Consider the following 19,219-nt stretch of genomic DNA (forward strand, 5'->3'; position numbering starts at 1 on the left):
GCCGCCCGGAGCCAGAATAGGGCCTGAAGCAATCCTGCGCTTTTGCGGCCAGCTCCCAAGAAAGCGAGTTGAAAAATGGAGCTCAGGGGCACTGCAATTCACAAACCTGCAGAGTTAGAAATGATAACTCTCGTCCACAAATATATGGAGGGAAGGCAACGAAGAGGATTTGAAAGCAAGGCAGAATTGCAGGAAACCGATTTCAGGGGGTAGATTCGAATCGCCTTTAAAGCACAGGAAAAGCGGCAAAACCTCGACAATGGTGCCCTTGGCCAAAAAGGGCGTATGCGTTTTTTCCTGAATATATTCAGGAAAAAACGCATACGCCCTTTTTGGCCAACCAAGCAACCTGGAAAGGCAAATCAGTGCTACAAAGAAGTCTCGCTTCCCATCGGTCAAAAGGGCCATGCTGAATAAAGTGTCAAAACCAGAAATGCAGGACAGGCCATGGAGAAATGGGAGCCTTGCTACGCTGATGGGCGGGCTGTAAATTGCCAACAGCCACTCTGGAGAAGTGTACGGTGTGTCCTGAAACATCTAAAAAACTCAGCTTAGAGAGCATAGGGCACTTCCACTCATGGGCGTATAAATTGGGAAAACTAAAAATCAGCAAGACACAGGCACCCCAAAGTTTAGGGCTGCTCTGTTGACAAGAACCTCCACTTCGTTACACCTTAAACATCCCAGGAAAGAGAAGAATGGATAAAGAAGTTGTGGTCCTTATGTACAATGGAATATCACTCAGCCATGAAATCAACGTCATAAGGCTAGGAGCAGCATGATGAGTGGATTTAGGTACGACGATTCTAAGTGAAATAAGTCACACAGAAAAAGACACTTATCATAAGATATCACTTACAGAGGGTATGTAAAAACCGCTACCCTTGAACTGAATTACAAAACAGAACAGAGTCGCACGTTTAGAAAACACACTATGGCTGCTTAACGGGAAAGGTGAGGTGGGGTGATGCATAAAACAAGGGTTTCAAATTAGCTCAGATACCGTTCCATAAACCCAATATGTAATAGACAAGACCTACTCCTTGCTCAGTGAACTGGACTCAACGCCCCCTATTCACCGCCCAAGAATATATCTGACTAGTAAGAATCTTAAAATCTATGTATTGATATCTCTCTGTAAGTGAGTCAAGTGGGTGTAAAGCGGCATAAACACAGCAGTGCAAAGCAGCTAAACCCTATTATAAAAATAAATTACTTTTAAAAACCCGTGAAACAAAGACAGTGAAAGAGAGAGAAATTCTTACAAAATTCGTTCAGGGGCTGCGATGCCACCTGGATTGACCATATCTAGACCCACAGCTGATTGAGACATAAGGGTGGACACTCTTGGGGCTGAGAGGTTTGGTGAGGTTGGGTGAGCTAACGCAGACCCTGTAAAGTAATACGGCGTGGTACCCATCCCATGGGTCCCAAATCTCCAGGTTCAAGGGCATCTTCCTACGTCGAAAACATGCACGAGCAACCTAGAAGATGGTACACCGTGTGACCGGGAAAGGTTTCTAAAACGCACCTCATTTCTCATCTCCTTGTGCTCCGGTTCGCCATTCCAGCCGCTTTACTAGCAATCTCCCTCCTTGGAGAATCAGCACCTTTAACCTCCTGTTCCGTACAGGTTGCAATTTCTCCTGAGGATGAACGGGAAGAGGGGGAACCAATGAGAGACTAGCTCTAGGTGTTGGGACAGGCACAGGTCACTCTATTTTCCCATCAGGAAGAACAATGAACCAGAGGCTCAGCCTGCCACCCGGAGCCAGAATAGGGCCTGAAGCAATCCTGCGCTTTTGCAGCCAGCTCCCAAGAAAGCGAGTTGAAAAATGGAGCTCAGGGGCACTGCAATTCACAAACCTGCAGAGGTAGAAATGATAACTCTCGTCCACAAATATATGGAGGGAAGGCTACGAAGAGGATTTGAAAGCAAGGTAGAATTGCAGGAAACAGATTTCAGGAGGTAGATTCGAATCGCCTTTAAAGCACAGGAAAAGCGGCAAAACCTCGACAATGATGCCCTTGGCCAAAAAGGGCGTATGCGTTTTTTCCTGAATATATTCAGGAAAAAACGCATACGCCCTTTTTGGCCAACCAAGCAACCTGGAAAGGCAAATCAGCGCTACAAAGAAGTCTCGCTTCCCATCGGTCAAAAGGGCCATGCTGAATAAAGTGTCAAAACCAGAAATGCAGGACAGGCCATGGAGAAATGGGAGCCTTGCTACGCTGATGGGCGGGCTGTAAATTGCCAACAGCCACTCTGGAGAAGTGTACGGTGTGTCCTGAAACATCTAAAAAACTCAGCTTAGAGAGCATAGGGCACTTCCACTCATGGGCGTATAAATTGGGAAAACTAAAAATCAGCAAGACACAGGCACCCCAACGTTTAGGGCTGCTCTGTTGACAAGAACCTCCACTTCGTTACACCTTAAACATCCCAGGAAAGAGAAGAATGGATAAAGAAGTTGTGGTCCTTAGGTACAATGGAATATCACTCAGCCATGAAATCAACGTCATAAGGCTAGGAGCAGCATGATGAGTGGATTTAGGTACGACGATTCTAAGTGAAATAAGTCACACAGAAAAAGACACTGATCATAAGATATCACTTACAGAGAGAATGTAAAAACCGCTACCCTTGAACTGAATTACAAAACAGAACAGAGTCGCACGTTTAGAAAACACACTATGGCTGCTTAACGGGAAAGGTGAGGTGGGGTGATGCATAAAACAAGGGTTTCAAATTAGCTCAGATACCGTTCCATAAACCCAATATGTAATAGACAAGACCTACTCCTTGCTCAGTGAACTGGACTCAACGCCCCCTATTCACCGCCCAAGAATATATCTGACTAGAAAGAATCTTAAAACCTATGTATTGATATCTCTCTGTAAGTGAGTCAAGTGGGTGAAAAGCGGCATAAACACAGCAGTGCAAAGCAGCTAAACCCTATTATAAAAATCAATTACTTTTAAAAACCCGTGAAACAAAGACAGTGAAAGAGAGAGAAATTCTTACAAAATTCGTTCAGGGGCTGCGATGCCACCTGGATTGACCATATCTAGACCCACAGCTGATTGAGACATAAGGGTGGACACTCTTGGGGCTGAGAGGTTTGGTGAGGTTGGGTGAGCTAACGCAGACCCTGTAAAGTAATACGGCGTGGTACCCATCCCATGGGTCCCAAATCTCCAGGGTCAAGGGCATCTTCCTACGTCGAAAACATGCACGAGAAACCCAGAAGATGGTACACCGTGTGACCGGGAAAGGTTTCTAAAACGCACGTCATTTCTCATCTCCTTGTGCTCTGGTTCGCCATTCCAGCCGCTTTACTAGCAATCTCCCTCTTTGGAGAATCAGCGCCTTTAACCTCCTGTTCCGTACACGTTGCAATTTGTCCTGATGATGAACGGGAAGAGGGGGAACCAATGAGAGACTAGCTCTAGGTGTTGGGACAGGCACAGGTCACTCTATTTTCCCATCAGGTAGCAGAATTAACCACAGGCTCAGCCTGCCGCCCGGAGCCAGAATAGGGCCTGAAGCAATCCTGCGCTTTTGCGGCCAGCTCCCAAGAAAGCGAGTTGAAAAATGGAGCTCAGGGGCACTGCAATTCACAAACCTGCAGAGTTAGAAATGATAACTCTCGTCCACAAATATATGGAGGGAAGGCTACGAAGAGGATTTGAAAGCAAGGCAGAATTGCAGGAAACCGATTTCAGGGGGTAGATTCGAATCGCCTTTAAAGCACAGGAAAAGCGGCAAAACCTCGACAATGGTGCCCTTGGCCAAAAAGGGCGTATGCGTTTTTTCCTGAATATATTCAGGAAAAAACGCATACGCCCTTTTTGGCCAACCAAGCAACCTGGAAAGGCAAATCAGTGCTACAAAGAAGTCTCGCTTCCCATCGGTCAAAAGGGCCATGCTGAATAAAGTGTCAAAACCAGAAATGCAGGACAGGCCATGGAGAAATGGGAGCCTTGCTACGCTGATGGGCGGGCTGTAAATTGCCAACAGCCACTCTGGAGAAGTGTACGGTGTGTCCTGAAACATCTAAAAAACTCAGCTTAGAGAGCATAGGGCACTTCCACTCATGGGCGTATAAATTGGGAAAACTAAAAATCAGCAAGACACAGGCACCCCAAAGTTTAGGGCTGCTCTGTTGACAAGAACCTCCACTTCGTTACACCTGAAACATCCCAGGAAAGAGAAGAATGGATAAAGAAGTTGTGGTCCTTATGTACAATGGAATATCACTCAGCCATGAAATCAACGTCATAAGGCTAGGAGCAGCATGATGAGTGGATTTAGGTACGACGATTCTAAGTGAAATAAGTCACACAGAAAAAGACACTTATCATAAGATATCACTTACAGAGGGTATGTAAAAACCGCTACCCTTGAACTGAATTACAAAACAGAACAGAGTCGCACGTTTAGAAAACACACTATGGCTGCTTAACGGGAAAGGTGAGGTGGGGTGATGCATAAAACAAGGGTTTCAAATTAGCTCAGATACCGTTCCATAAACCCAATATGTAATAGACAAGACCTACTCCTTGCTCAGTGAACTGGACTCAACGCCCCCTATTCACCGCCCAAGAATATATCTGACTAGTAAGAATCTTAAAATCTATGTATTGATATCTCTCTGTAAGTGAGTCAAGTGGGTGTAAAGCGGCATAAACACAGCAGTGCAAAGCAGCTAAACCCTATTATAAAAATAAATTACTTTTAAAAACCCGTGAAACAAAGACAGTGAAAGAGAGAGAAATTCTTACAAAATTCGTTCAGGGGCTGCGATGCCACCTGGATTGACCATATCTAGACCCACAGCTGATTGAGACATAAGGGTGGACACTCTTGGGGCTGAGAGGTTTGGTGAGGTTGGGTGAGCTAACGCAGACCCTGTAAAGTAATACGGCGTGGTACCCATCCCATGGGTCCCAAATCTCCAGGTTCAAGGGCATCTTCCTACGTCGAAAACATGCACGAGCAACCTAGAAGATGGTACACCGTGTGACCGGGAAAGGTTTCTAAAACGCACCTCATTTCTCATCTCCTTGTGCTCCGGTTCGCCATTCCAGCCGCTTTACTAGCAATCTCCCTCCTTGGAGAATCAGCACCTTTAACCTCCTGTTCCGTACAGGTTGCAATTTCTCCTGAGGATGAACGGGAAGAGGGGGAACCAATGAGAGACTAGCTCTAGGTGTTGGGACAGGCACAGGTCACTCTATTTTCCCATCAGGAAGAAGAATGAACCACAGGCTCAGCCTGCCGCCCGGAGCCAGAATAGGGCCTGAAGCAATCCTGCGCTTTTGCGGCCAGCTCCCAAGAAAGCGAGTTGAAAAATGGAGCTCAGGGGCACTGCAATTCACAAACCTGCAGAGGTAGAAATGATAACTCTCGTCCACAAATATATGGAGGGAAGGCTACGAAGAGGATTTGAAAGCAAGGTAGAATTGCAGGAAACAGATTTCAGGAGGTAGATTCGAATCGCCTTTAAAGCACAGGAAAAGCGGCAAAACCTCCACAATGATGCCCTTGGCCAAAAAGGGCGTATGCGTTTTTTCCTGAATATATTCAGGAAAAAACGCATACGCCCTTTTTGGCCAACCAAGCAACCTGGAAAGGCAAATCAGCGCTACAAAGAAGTCTCGCTTCCCATCGGTCAAAAGGGCCATGCTGAATAAAGTGTCAAAACCAGAAATGCAGGACAGGCCATGGAGAAATGGGAGCCTTGCTACGCTGATGGGCGGGCTGTAAATTGCCAACAGCCACTCTGGAGAAGTGTACGGTGTGTCCTGAAACATCTAAAAAACTCAGCTTAGAGAGCATAGGGCACTTCCACTCATGGGCGTATAAATTGGGAAAACTAAAAATCAGCAAGACACAGGCACCCCAACGTTTAGGGCTGCTCTGTTGACAAGAACCTCCACTTCGTTACACCTTAAACATCCCAGGAAAGAGAAGAATGGATAAAGAAGTTGTGGTCCTTAGGTACAATGGAATATCACTCAGCCATGAAATCAACGTCATAAGGCTAGGAGCAGCATGATGAGTGGATTTAGGTACGACGATTCTAAGTGAAATAAGTCACACAGAAAAAGACACTGATCATAAGATATCACTTACAGAGAGAATGTAAAAACCGCTACCCTTGAACTGAATTACAAAACAGAACAGAGTCGCACGTTTAGAAAACACACTATGGCTGCTTAACGGGAAAGGTGAGGTGGGGTGATGCATAAAACAAGGGTTTCAAATTAGCTCAGATACCGTTCCATAAACCCAATATGTAATAGACAAGACCTACTCCTTGCTCAGTGAACTGGACTCAACGCCCCCTATTCACCGCCCAAGAATATATCTGACTAGAAAGAATCTTAAAACCTATGTATTGATATCTCTCTGTAAGTGAGTCAAGTGGGTGAAAAGCGGCATAAACACAGCAGTGCAAAGCAGCTAAACCCTATTATAAAAATCAATTACTTTTAAAAACCCGTGAAACAAAGACAGTGAAAGAGAGAGAAATTCTTACAAAATTCGTTCAGGGGCTGCGATGCCACCTGGATTGACCATATCTAGACCCACAGCTGATTGAGACATAAGGGTGGACACTCTTGGGGCTGAGAGGTTTGGTGAGGTTGGGTGAGCTAACGCAGACCCTGTAAAGTAATACGGCGTGGTACCCATCCCATGGGTCCCAAATCTCCAGGGTCAAGGGCATCTTCCTACGTCGAAAACATGCACGAGAAACCCAGAAGATGGTACACCGTGTGACCGGGAAAGGTTTCTAAAACGCACGTCATTTCTCATCTCCTTGTGCTCTGGTTCGCCATTCCAGCCGCTTTACTAGCAATCTCCCTCTTTGGAGAATCAGCGCCTTTAACCTCCTGTTCCGTACACGTTGCAATTTGTCCTGATGATGAACGGGAAGAGGGGGAACCAATGAGAGACTAGCTCTAGGTGTTGGGACAGGCACAGGTCACTCTATTTTCCCATCAGGTAGCAGAATTAACCACAGGCTCAGCCTGCCGCCCGGAGCCAGAATAGGGCCTGAAGCAATCCTGCGCTTTTGCGGCCAGCTCCCAAGAAAGCGAGTTGAAAAATGGAGCTCAGGGGCACTGCAATTCACAAACCTGCAGAGTTAGAAATGATAACTCTCGTCCACAAATATATGGAGGGAAGGCTACGAAGAGGATTTGAAAGCAAGGCAGAATTGCAGGAAACCGATTTCAGGGGGTAGATTCGAATCGCCTTTAAAGCACAGGAAAAGCGGCAAAACCTCGACAATGGTGCCCTTGGCCAAAAAGGGCGTATGCGTTTTTTCCTGAATATATTCAGGAAAAAACGCATACGCCCTTTTTGGCCAACCAAGCAACCTGGAAAGGCAAATCAGTGCTACAAAGAAGTCTCGCTTCCCATCGGTCAAAAGGGCCATGCTGAATAAAGTGTCAAAACCAGAAATGCAGGACAGGCCATGGAGAAATGGGAGCCTTGCTACGCTGATGGGCGGGCTGTAAATTGCCAACAGCCACTCTGGAGAAGTGTACGGTGTGTCCTGAAACATCTAAAAAACTCAGCTTAGAGAGCATAGGGCACTTCCACTCATGGGCGTATAAATTGGGAAAACTAAAAATCAGCAAGACACAGGCACCCCAAAGTTTAGGGCTGCTCTGTTGACAAGAACCTCCACTTCGTTACACCTGAAACATCCCAGGAAAGAGAAGAATGGATAAAGAAGTTGTGGTCCTTATGTACAATGGAATATCACTCAGCCATGAAATCAACGTCATAAGGCTAGGAGCAGCATGATGAGTGGATTTAGGTACGACGATTCTAAGTGAAATAAGTCACACAGAAAAAGACACTTATCATAAGATATCACTTACAGAGGGTATGTAAAAACCGCTACCCTTGAACTGAATTACAAAACAGAACAGAGTCGCACGTTTAGAAAACACACTATGGCTGCTTAACGGGAAAGGTGAGGTGGGGTGATGCATAAAACAAGGGTTTCAAATTAGCTCAGATACCGTTCCATAAACCCAATATGTAATAGACAAGACCTACTCCTTGCTCAGTGAACTGGACTCAACGCCCCCTATTCACCGCCCAAGAATATATCTGACTAGTAAGAATCTTAAAACCTATGTATTGATATCTCTCTGTAAGTGAGTCAAGTGGGTGTAAAGCGGCATAAACACAGCAGTGCAAAGCAGCTAAACCCTATTATAAAAATCAATTACTTTTAAAAACCCGTGAAACAAAGACAGTGAAAGAGAGAGAAATTCTTACAAAATTCGTTCAGGGGCTGCGATGCCACCTGGATTGACCATATCTAGACCCACAGCTGATTGAGACATAAGGGAGGACACTCTTGGGGCTGAGAGGTTTGGTGAGGTTGGGTGAGCTAACGCAGACCCTGTAAAGTAATACGGCGTGGTACCCATCCCATGGGTCCCAAATCTCCAGGTTCAAGGGCATCTTCCTACGTCGAAAACATGCACGAGCAACCTAGAAGATGGTACACCGTGTGACCGGGAAAGGTTTCTAAAACGCACCTCATTTCTCATCTCCTTGTGCTCCGGTTCGCCATTCCAGCCGCTTTACTAGCAATCTCCCTCCTTGGAGAATCAGCACCTTTAACCTCCTGTTCCGTACAGGTTGCAATTTCTCCTGAGGATGAACGGGAAGAGGGGGAACCAATGAGAGACTAGCTCTAGGTGTTGGGACAGGCACAGGTCACTCTATTTTCCCATCAGGAAGAAGAATGAACCACAGGCTCAGCCTGCCGCCCGGAGCCAGAATAGGGCCTGAAGCAATCCTGCGCTTTTGCAGCCAGCTCCCAAGAAAGCGAGTTGAAAAATGGAGCTCAGGGGCACTGCAATTCACAAACCTGCAGAGGTAGAAATGATAACTCTCGTCCACAAATATATGGAGGGAAGGCTACGAAGAGGATTTGAAAGCAAGGTAGAATTGCAGGAAACAGATTTCAGGAGGTAGATTCGAATCGCCTTTAAAGCACAGGAAAAGCGGCAAAACCTCCACAATGATGCCCTTGGCCAAAAAGGGCGTATGCGTTTTTTCCTGAATATATTCAGGAAAAAACGCATACGCCCTTTTTGGCCAACCAAGCAACCTGGAAAGGCAAATCAGCGCTACAAAGAAGTCTCGCTTCCCATCGGTCAAAAGGGCCATGCTGAATAAAGTGTCAAAACCAGAAATGCAGGACAGGCCATGGAGAAATGGGAGCCTTGCTACGCTGATGGGCGGGCTGTAAATTGCCAACAGCCACTCTGGAGAAGTGTACGGTGTGTCCTGAAACATCTAAAAAACTCAGCTTAGAGAGCATAGGGCACTTCCACTCATGGGCGTATAAATTGGGAAAACTAAAAATCAGCAAGACACAGGCACCCCAAAGTTTAGGGCTGCTCTGTTGACAAGAACCTCCACTTCGTTACACCTTAAACATCCCAGGAAAGAGAAGAATGGATAAAGAAGTTGTGGTCCTTAGGTACAATGGAATATCACTCAGCCATGAAATCAACGTCATAAGGCTAGGAGCAGCATGATGAGTGGATTTAGGTACGACGGTTCTAAGTGAAATAAGTCACACAGAAAAAGACACTGATCATAAGATATCACTTACAGAGAGAATGTAAAAACCGCTACCCTTGAACTGAATTACAAAACAGAACAGAGTCGCACGTTTAGAAAACACACTATGGCTGCTTAACGGGAAAGGTGAGGTGGGGTGATGCATAAAACAAGGGTTTCAAATTAGCTCAGATACCGTTCCATAAACCCAATATGTAATAGACAAGACCTACTCCTTGCTCAGTGAACTGGACTCAACGCCCCCTATTCACCGCCCAAGAATATATCTGACTAGAAAGAATCTTAAAACCTTTGTATTGATATCTCTCTGTAAGTGAGTCAAGTGGGTGAAAAGCGGCATAAACACAGCAGTGCAAAGCAGCTAAACCCTATTATAAAAATCAATTACTTTTAAAAACCCGTGAAACAAAGACAGTGAAAGAGAGAGAAATTCTTACAAAATTCGTTCAGGGGCTGCGATGCCACCTGGATTGACCATATCTAGACCCACAGCTGATTGAGACATAAGGGTGGACACTCTTGGGGCTGAGAGGTTTGGTGAGGTTGGGTGAGCTAACGCAGACCCTGTAAAGTAATACGGCGTGGTACCCATCCCATGGGTCCCAAATCTCCAGGGTCAAGGGCATCTTCCTACGTCGAAAACATGCACGAGAAACCCAGAAGATGGTACACCGTGTGACCGGGAAAGGTTTCTAAAACGCACGTCATTTCTCATCTCCTTGTGCTCCGGTTCGCCATTCCAGCCGCTTTACTAGCAATCTCCCTCTTTGGAGAATCAACGCCTTTAACCTCCTGTTCCGTACACGTTGCAATTTGTCCTGATGATGAACGGGAAGAGGGGGAACCAATGAGAGACTAGCTCTAGGTGTTGGGACAGGCACAGGTCACTCTATTTTCCCATCAGGTAGCAGAATTAACCACAGGCTCAGCCTGCCGCCCGGAGCCAGAATAGGGCCTGAAACAATCCTGCGCTTTTGCGGCCAGCTCCCAAGAAAGCGAGTTGAAAAATGGAGCTCAGGGGCACTGCAATTCACAAACCTGCAGAGTTAGAAATGATAACTCTCGTCCACAAATATATGGAGGGAAGGCTACGAAGAGGATTTGAAAGCAAGGCAGAATTGCAGGAAACCGATTTCAGGGGGTAGATTCGAATCGCCTTTAAAGCACAGGAAAAGCGGCAAAACCTCGACAATGGTGCCCTTGGCCAAAAAGGGCGTATGCGTTTTTTCCTGAATATATTCAGGAAAAAACGCATACGCCCTTTTTGGCCAACCAAGCAACCTGGAAAGGCAAATCAGTGCTACAAAGAAGTCTCGCTTCCCATCGGTCAAAAGGGCCATGCTGAATAAAGTGTCAAAACCAGAAATGCAGGACAGGCCATGGAGAAATGGGAGCCTTGCTACGCTGATGGGCGGGCTGTAAATTGCCAACAGCCACTCTGGAGAAGTGTACGGTGTGTCCTGAAACATCTAAAAAACTCAGCTTAGAGAGCATAGGGCACTTCCACTCATGGGCGTATAAATTGGGAAAACTAAAAATCAGCAAGACACAGGCACCCCAAAGTTTAGGGCTGCTCTGTTGACAAGAACCTCCACTTCGTTACACCTGAAACATCCCAGGAAAGAGAAGAATGGATAAAGAAGTTGTGGTCCTTATGTACAATGGAATATCACTCAGCCATGAAATCAACGTCATAAGGCTAGGAGCAGCATGATGAGTGGATTTAGGTACGACGATTCTAAGTGAAATAAGTCACACAGAAAAAGACACTTATCATAAGATATCACTTACAGAGGGAATGTAAAAACCGCTACCCTTGAACTGAATTACAAAACAGAACACAGTCGCACGTTTAGAAAACACACTATGGCTGCTTAACGGGAAAGGTGAGGTGGGGTGATGCATAAAACAAGGGTTTCAAATTAGTTCAGATACCGTTCCATAAACCCAATATGTAATAGACAAGACCTACTCCTTGCTCAGTGAACTGGACTCAACAACCCCTATTCACCGCCCAAGAATATATATGACTAGTAAGAATCTTAAAACCTATGTATTGATATCTCTCTGTAAGTGAGTCAAGTAGGTTTAAAGCGGCATAAACACAGCAGTGCAAAGCAGCTAAACCCCATTATAAAAATCAATTACTTTTAAAAACCCGTGAAACAAAGACAGTGAAAGAGAGAGAAATTCTTACAAAATTCGTTCAGGGGCTGCGATGCCAGCTGGATTGATCATATCTAGACCCACAGATGACTGAGACATAAGGGTGGACACTCTTGGGGCTGAGAGGTTTGGTGAGGTTGGGTGAGCAAACGCAGACCCTTTAAAGTAATACGGCGTGGTACCCATCCCATGGGTCCCAAATCTCCAGGGTCAAGGGCATCTTCCTACGTCGAAAACATGCACGAGAAACCCAGAAGATGGTACACCGTGTGACCGGGAAAGGTTTCTAAAACGCACCTCATTTCTCATCTCCTTGTGCTCCGGTTCGCCATTCCAGCCGCTTTACTAGCAATCTCCCTCCTTGGAGAATCAGCACCTTTAACCTCCTGTTCCGTACACGTTGTAATTTCTCCTGAGGATGAACGGGAAGAGGGGGAACCATTGAGAGACTAGCTCTAGGTGTTGGGACAGGCACAGGTCACTCTATTTTCCCATCAGGTAGCAGAATTAACCACAGGCTCAGCCTGCCGCCCGGAGCCAGAATAGGGCCTGAAGCAATCCTGCGCTTTTGCGGCCAGCTCCCAAGAAAGCGAGTTGAAAAATGGAGCTCAGGGGCACTGCAATTCACAAACCTGCAGAGTTAGAAATGATAACTCTCGTCCACAAATATATGGAGGGAAGGCAACGAAGAGGATTTGAAAGCAAGGCAGAATTGCAGGAAACCGATTTCAGGAGGTAGATTCGAATCGCCTTTAAAGCACAGGAAAAGCGGCAAAACCTCGACAATGATGCCCTTGGCCAAAAAGGGCGTAGGCGTTTTTTCCTGAATATATTCAGGAAAAAACGCCTACGCCCTTTTTGGCCAACCAAGCAACCTGGAAAGGCAAATCAGCGCTACAAAGAAGTCTCGCTTCCCATCGGTCAAAAGGGCCATGCTGAATAAAGTGTCAAAACCAGAAATGCAGGACAGGCCATGGAGAAATGGGAGCCTTGCTACGCTGATGGGCGGGCTGTAAATTGCCAACAGCCACTCTGGAGAAGTGTACGGTGTGTCCTGAAACATCTAAAAAACTCAGCTTAGAGAGCATAGGGCACTTCCACTCATGGGCGTATAAATTGGGAAAACTAAAAATCAGCAAGACACAGGCACCCCAAAGTTTAGGGCTGCTCTGTTGACAAGAACCTCCACTTCGTTACACCTTAAACATCCCAGGAAAGAGAAGAATGGATAAAGAAGTTGTGGTCCTTAGGTACAATGGAATATCACTCAGCCATGAAATCAACGTCATAAGGCTAGGAGCAGCATGATGAGTGGATTTAGGTACGACGATTCTAAGTGAAATAAGTCACACAGAAAAAGACACTGATCATAAGATATCACTTACAGAGAGAATGTAAAAACCGCTACCCTTGAACTGAATTACAAAACAGAACAGAGTCGCACGTTTAGAAAACACACTATGGCTGCTTAACGGGAAAGGTGAGGTGGGGTGATGCATAAAACAAGGGTTTCAAATTAGCTCAGATACCGTTCCATAAACCCAATATGTAATAGACAAGACCTACTCCTTGCTCAGTGAACTGGACTCAACGCCCCCTATTCACCGCCCAAGAATATATCTGACTAGAAAGAATCTTAAAACCTATGTATTGATATCTCTCTGTAAGTGAGTCAAGTGGGTGAAAAGCGGCATAAACACAGCAGTGCAAAGCAGCTAAACCCTATTATAAAAATCAATTACTTTTAAAAACCCGTGAAACAAAGACAGTGAAAGAGAGAGAAATTCTTACAAAATTCGTTCAGGGGCTGCGATGCCACCTGGATTGACCATATCTAGACCCACAGCTGATTGAGACATAAGGGTGGACACTCTTGGGGCTGAGAGGTTTGGTGAGGTTGGGTGAGCTAACGCAGACCCTGTAAAGTAATACGGCGTGGTACCCATCCCATGGGTCCCAAATCTCCAGGGTCAAGGGCATCTTCCTACGTCGAAAACATGCACGAGAAACCCAGAAGATGGTACACCGTGTGACCGGGAAAGGTTTCTAAAACGCACGTCATTTCTCATCTCCTTGTGCTCCGGTTCGCCATTCCAGCCGCTTTACTAGCAATCTCCCTCTTTGGAGAATCAGCGCCTTTAACCTCCTGTTCCGTACACGTTGCAATTTGTCCTGATGATGAACGGGAAGAGGGGGAACCAATGAGAGACTAGCTCTAGGTGTTGGGACAGGCACAGGTCACTCAATTTTCCCATCAGGTAGCAGAATTAACCACAGGCTCAGCCTGCCGCCCGGAGCCAGAATAGGGCCTGAAGCAATCCTGCGCTTTTGCAGCCAGCTCCCAAGAAAGCGAGTTGAAAAATGGAGCTCAGGGGCACTGCAATTCACAAACCTGCAGAGTTAGAAATGATAACTCTCGTCCACAAATATATGGAGGGAAGGCTACGAAGAGGATTTGAAAGCAAGGCAGAATTGCAGGAAACCGATTTCAGGAGGTAGATTCGAATCGCCTTTAAAGCACAGGAAAAGCGGCAAAACCTCGACAATGATGCCCTTGGCCAAAAAGGGCGTAGGCGTTTTTTCCTGAATATATTCAGGAAAAAACGCCTACGCCCTTTTTGGCCAACCAAGCAACCTGGAAAGGCAAATCAGCGCTACAAAGAAGTCTCGCTTCCCATCGGTCAAAAGGGCCATGCTGAATAAAGTGTCAAAACCAGAAATGCAGGACAGGCCATGGAGAAATGGGAGCCTTGCTACGCTGATGGGCGGGCTGTAAATTGCCAACAGCCACTCTGGAGAAGTGTACGGTGTGTCCTGAAACATCTAAAAAACTCAGCTTAGAGAGCATAGGGCACTTCCACTCATGGGCGTATAAATTGGGAAAACTAAAAATCAGCAAGACACAGGCACCCCAAAGTTTAGGGCTGCTCTGTTGACAAGAACCTCCACTTCGTTACACCTTAAACATCCCAGGAAAGAGAAGAATGGATAAAGAAGTTGTGGTCCTTAGGTACAATGGAATATCACTCAGCCATGAAATCAACGTCATAAGGCTAGGAGCAGCATGATGAGTGGATTTAGGTACGACGATTCTAAGTGAAATAAGTCACACAGAAAAAGACACTGATCATAAGATATCACTTACAGAGAGAATGTAAAAACCGCTACCCTTGAACTGAATTACAAAACAGAACAGAGTCGCACGTTTAGAAAACACACTATGGCTGCTTAACGGGAAAGGTGAGGTGGGGTGATGCATAAAACAAGGGTTTCAAATTAGCTCAGATACCGTTCCATAAACCCAATATGTAATAGACAAGACCTACTCCTTGCTCAGTGAACTGGACTCAACGCCCCCTATTCACCGCCCAAGAATATATCTGACTAGAAAGAATCTTAAAACCTATGTATTGATATCTCTCTGTAAGTGAGTCAAGTGGGTGAAAAGCGGCATAAACACAGCAGTGCAAAGCAGCTAAACCCTATTATAAAAATCAATTACTTTTAAAAACCCGTGAAACAAAGACAGTGAAAGAGAGAGAAATTCTTACAAAATTCGTTCAGGGGCTGCGATGCCACCTGGATTGACCATATCTAGACCCACAGCTGATTGAGACATAAGGGTGGACACTCTTGGGGCTGAGAGGTTTGGTGAGGTTGGGTGAGCTAACGCAGACCCTGTAAAGTAATACGGCGTGGTACCCATCCCATGGGTCCCAAATCTCCAGGGTCAAGGGCATCTTCCTACGTCGAAAACATGCACGAGAAACCCAGAAGATGGTACACCCTGTGACCGGGAAAGGTTTCTAAAACGCACGTCATTTCTCATCTCCTTGTGCTCCGGTTCGCCATTCCAGCCGCTTTACTAGCAATCTCCCTCTTTGGAGAATCAGCGCCTTTAACCTCCTGTTCCGTACACGTTGCAATTTGTCCTGATGATGAACGGGAAGAGGGGGAACCAATGAGAGACTAGCTCTAGGTGTTGGGACAGGCACAGGTCACTCTATTTTCCCATCAGGTAGCAGAATTAACCACAGGCTCAGCCTGCCGCCCGGAGCCAGAATAGGGCCTGAAGCAATCCTGCGCTTTTGCGGCCAGCTCCCAAGAAAGCGAGTTGAAAAATGGAGCTCAGGGGCACTGCAATTCACAAACCTTCAGAGTTAGAAATGATAACTCTCGTCCACAAATATATGGAGGGAAGGCTACGAAGAGGATTTGAAAGCAAGGCAGAATTGCAGGAAACCGATTTCAGGAGGTAGATTCGAATCGCCTTTAAAGCACAGGAAAAGCGGCAAAACCTCGACAATGATGCCCTTGGCCAAAAAGGGCGTAGGCGTTTTTTCCTGAATATATTCAGGAAAAAACGCCTACGCCCTTTTTGGCCAACCAAGCAACCTGGAAAGGCAAATCAGCGCTACAAAGAAGTCTCGCTTCCCATCGGTCAAAAGGGCCATGCTGAATAAAGTGTCAAAACCAGAAATGCAGGACAGGCCATGGAGAAATGGGAGCCTTGCTACGCTGATGGGCGGGCTGTAAATTGCCAACAGCCACTCTGGAGAAGTGTACGGTGTGTCCTGAAACATCTAAAAAACTCAGCTTAGAGAGCATAGGGCACTTCCACTCATGGGCGTATAAATTGGGAAAACTAAAAATCAGCAAGACACAGGCACCCCAAAGTTTAGGGCTGCTCTGTTGACAAGAACCTCCACTTCGTTACACCTTAAACATCCCAGGAAAGAGAAGAATGGATAAAGAAGTTGTGGTCCTTAGGTACAATGGAATATCACTCAGCCATGAAATCAACGTCATAAGGCTAGGAGCAGCATGATGAGTGGATTTAGGTACGACGATTCTAAGTGAAATAAGTCACACAGAAAAAGACACTGATCATAAGATATCACTTACAGAGAGAATGTAAAAACCGCTACCCTTGAACTGAATTACAAAACAGAACAGAGTCGCACGTTTAGAAAACACACTATGGCTGCTTAACGGGAAAGGTGAGGTGGGGTGATGCATAAAACAAGGGTTTCAAATTAGCTCAGATACCGTTCCATAAACCCAATATGTAATAGACAAGACCTACTCCTTGCTCAGTGAACTGGACTCAACGCCCCCTATTCACCGCCCAAGAATATATCTGACTAGAAAGAATCTTAAAACCTATGTATTGATATCTCTCTGTAAGTGAGTCAAGTGGGTGAAAAGCGGCATAAACACAGCAGTGCAAAGCAGCTAAACCCTATTATAAAAATCAATTACTTTTTAAAACCCGTGAAACAAAGACAGTGAAAGAGAGAGAAATTCTTACAAAATTCGTTCAGGGGCTGCGATGCCACCTGGATTGACCATATCTAGACCCACAGCTGATTGAGACATAAGGGTGGACACTCTTGGGGCTGAGAGGTTTGGTGAGGTTGGGTGAGCTAACGCAGACCCTGTAAAGTAATACGGCGTGGTACCCATCCCATGGGTCCCAAATCTCCAGGGTCAAGGGCATCTTCCTACGTCGAAAACATGCACGAGAAACCCAGAAGATGGTACACCGTGTGACCGGGAAAGGTTTCTAAAACGCACGTCATTTCTCATCTCCTTGTGCTCCGGTTCGCCATTCCAGCCGCTTTACTAGCAATCTCCCTCTTTGGAGAATCAGCGCCTTTAACCTCCTGTTCCGTACACGTTGCAATTTGTCCTGATGATGAACGGGAAGAGGGGGAACCAATGAGAGACTAGCTCTAGGTGTTGGGACAGGCACAGGTCACTCTATTTTCCCATCAGGTAGCAGAATTAACCACAGGCTCAGCCTGCCGCCCGGAGCCAGAATAGGGCCTGAAGCAATCCTGCGCTTTTGCGGCCAGCTCCCAAGAAAGCGAGTTGAAAAATGGAGCTCAGGGGCACTGCAATTCACAAACCTGCAGAGTTAGAAATGATAACTCTCGTCCACAAATATATGGAGGGAAGGCTACGAAGAGGATTTGAAAGCAAGGCAGAATTGCAGGAAACCGATTTCAGGGGGTAGATTCGAATCGCCTTTAAAGCACAGGAAAAGCGGCAAAACCTCGACAATGATGCCCTTGGCCAAAAAGGGCGTATGCGTTTTTTCCTGAATAGATTCAGGAAAAAACGCATACGCCCTTTTTGGCCAACCAAGCAACCTGGAAAGGCAAATCAGTGCTACAAAGAAGTCTCGCTTCCCATCGGTCAAAAGGGCCATGCTGAATAAAGTGTCAAAACCAGAAATGCAGGACAGGCCATGGAGAAATGGGAGCCTTGCTACGCTGATGGGCGGGCTGTAAATTGCCAACAGCCACTCTGGAGAAGTGTACGGTGTGTCCTGAAACATCTAAAAAACTCAGCTTAGAGAGCATAGGGCACTTCCACTCATGGGCGTATAAATTGGGAAAACTAAAAATCAGCAAGACACAGGCACCCCAAAGTTTAGGGCTGCTCTGTTGACAAGAACCTCCACTTCGTTACACCTTAAACATCCCAGGAAAGAGAAGAATGGATAAAGAAGTTGTGGTCCTTATGTACAATGGAATATCACTCAGCCATGAAATCAACGTCATAAGGCTAGGAGCAGCATGATGAGTGGATTTAGGTACGACGATTCTAAGTGAAATAAGTCACACAGAAAAAGACACTTATCATAAGATATCACTTACAGAGGGTATGTAAAAACCGCTACCCTTGAACTGAATTACAAAACAGAACAGAGTCGCAGGTTTAGAAAACACACTATGGCTGCTTAACGGGAAAGGTGAGGTGGGGTGATGCATAAAACAAGGGTTTCAAATTAGCTCAGATACCGTTCCATAAACCCAATATGTAATAGACAAGACCTACTCCTTGCTCAGTGAACTGGACTCAACGCCCCCTATTCACCGCCCAAGAATATATCTGACTAGTAAGAATCTTAAAATCTATGTATTGATATCTCTCTGTAAGTGAGTCAAGTGGGTGTAAAGCGGCATAAACACAGCAGTGCAAAGCAGCTAAACCCTATTATAAAAATCAATTACTTTTAAAAACCCGTGAAACAAAGACAGTGAAAGAGAGAGAAATTCTTACAAAATTCGTTCAGGGGCTGCGATGCCACCTGGATTGACCATATCTAGACCCACAGCTGATTGAGACATAAGGGTGGACACTCTTGGGGCTGAGAGGTTTGGTGAGGTTGGGTGAGCTAACGCAGACCCTGTAAAGTAATACGGCGTGGTACCCACCCCATGGGTCCCAAATCTCCAGGTTCAAGGGCATCTTCCTACGTCGAAAACATGCACGAGCAACCTAGAAGATGGTACACCGTGTGACCGGGAAAGGTTTCTAAAACGCACCTCATTTCTCATCTCCTTGTGCTCCGGTTCGCCATTCCAGCCGCTTTACTAGCAATCTCCCTCCTTGGAGAATCAGCACCTTTAACCT

The sequence above is a fragment of the Balaenoptera borealis genome (genome assembly GCF_965194805.1).
Source record: "Balaenoptera borealis genome assembly, chromosome: 10".
In the NCBI taxonomy this organism is placed as follows: domain Eukaryota; kingdom Metazoa; phylum Chordata; class Mammalia; order Artiodactyla; family Balaenopteridae; genus Balaenoptera; species Balaenoptera borealis.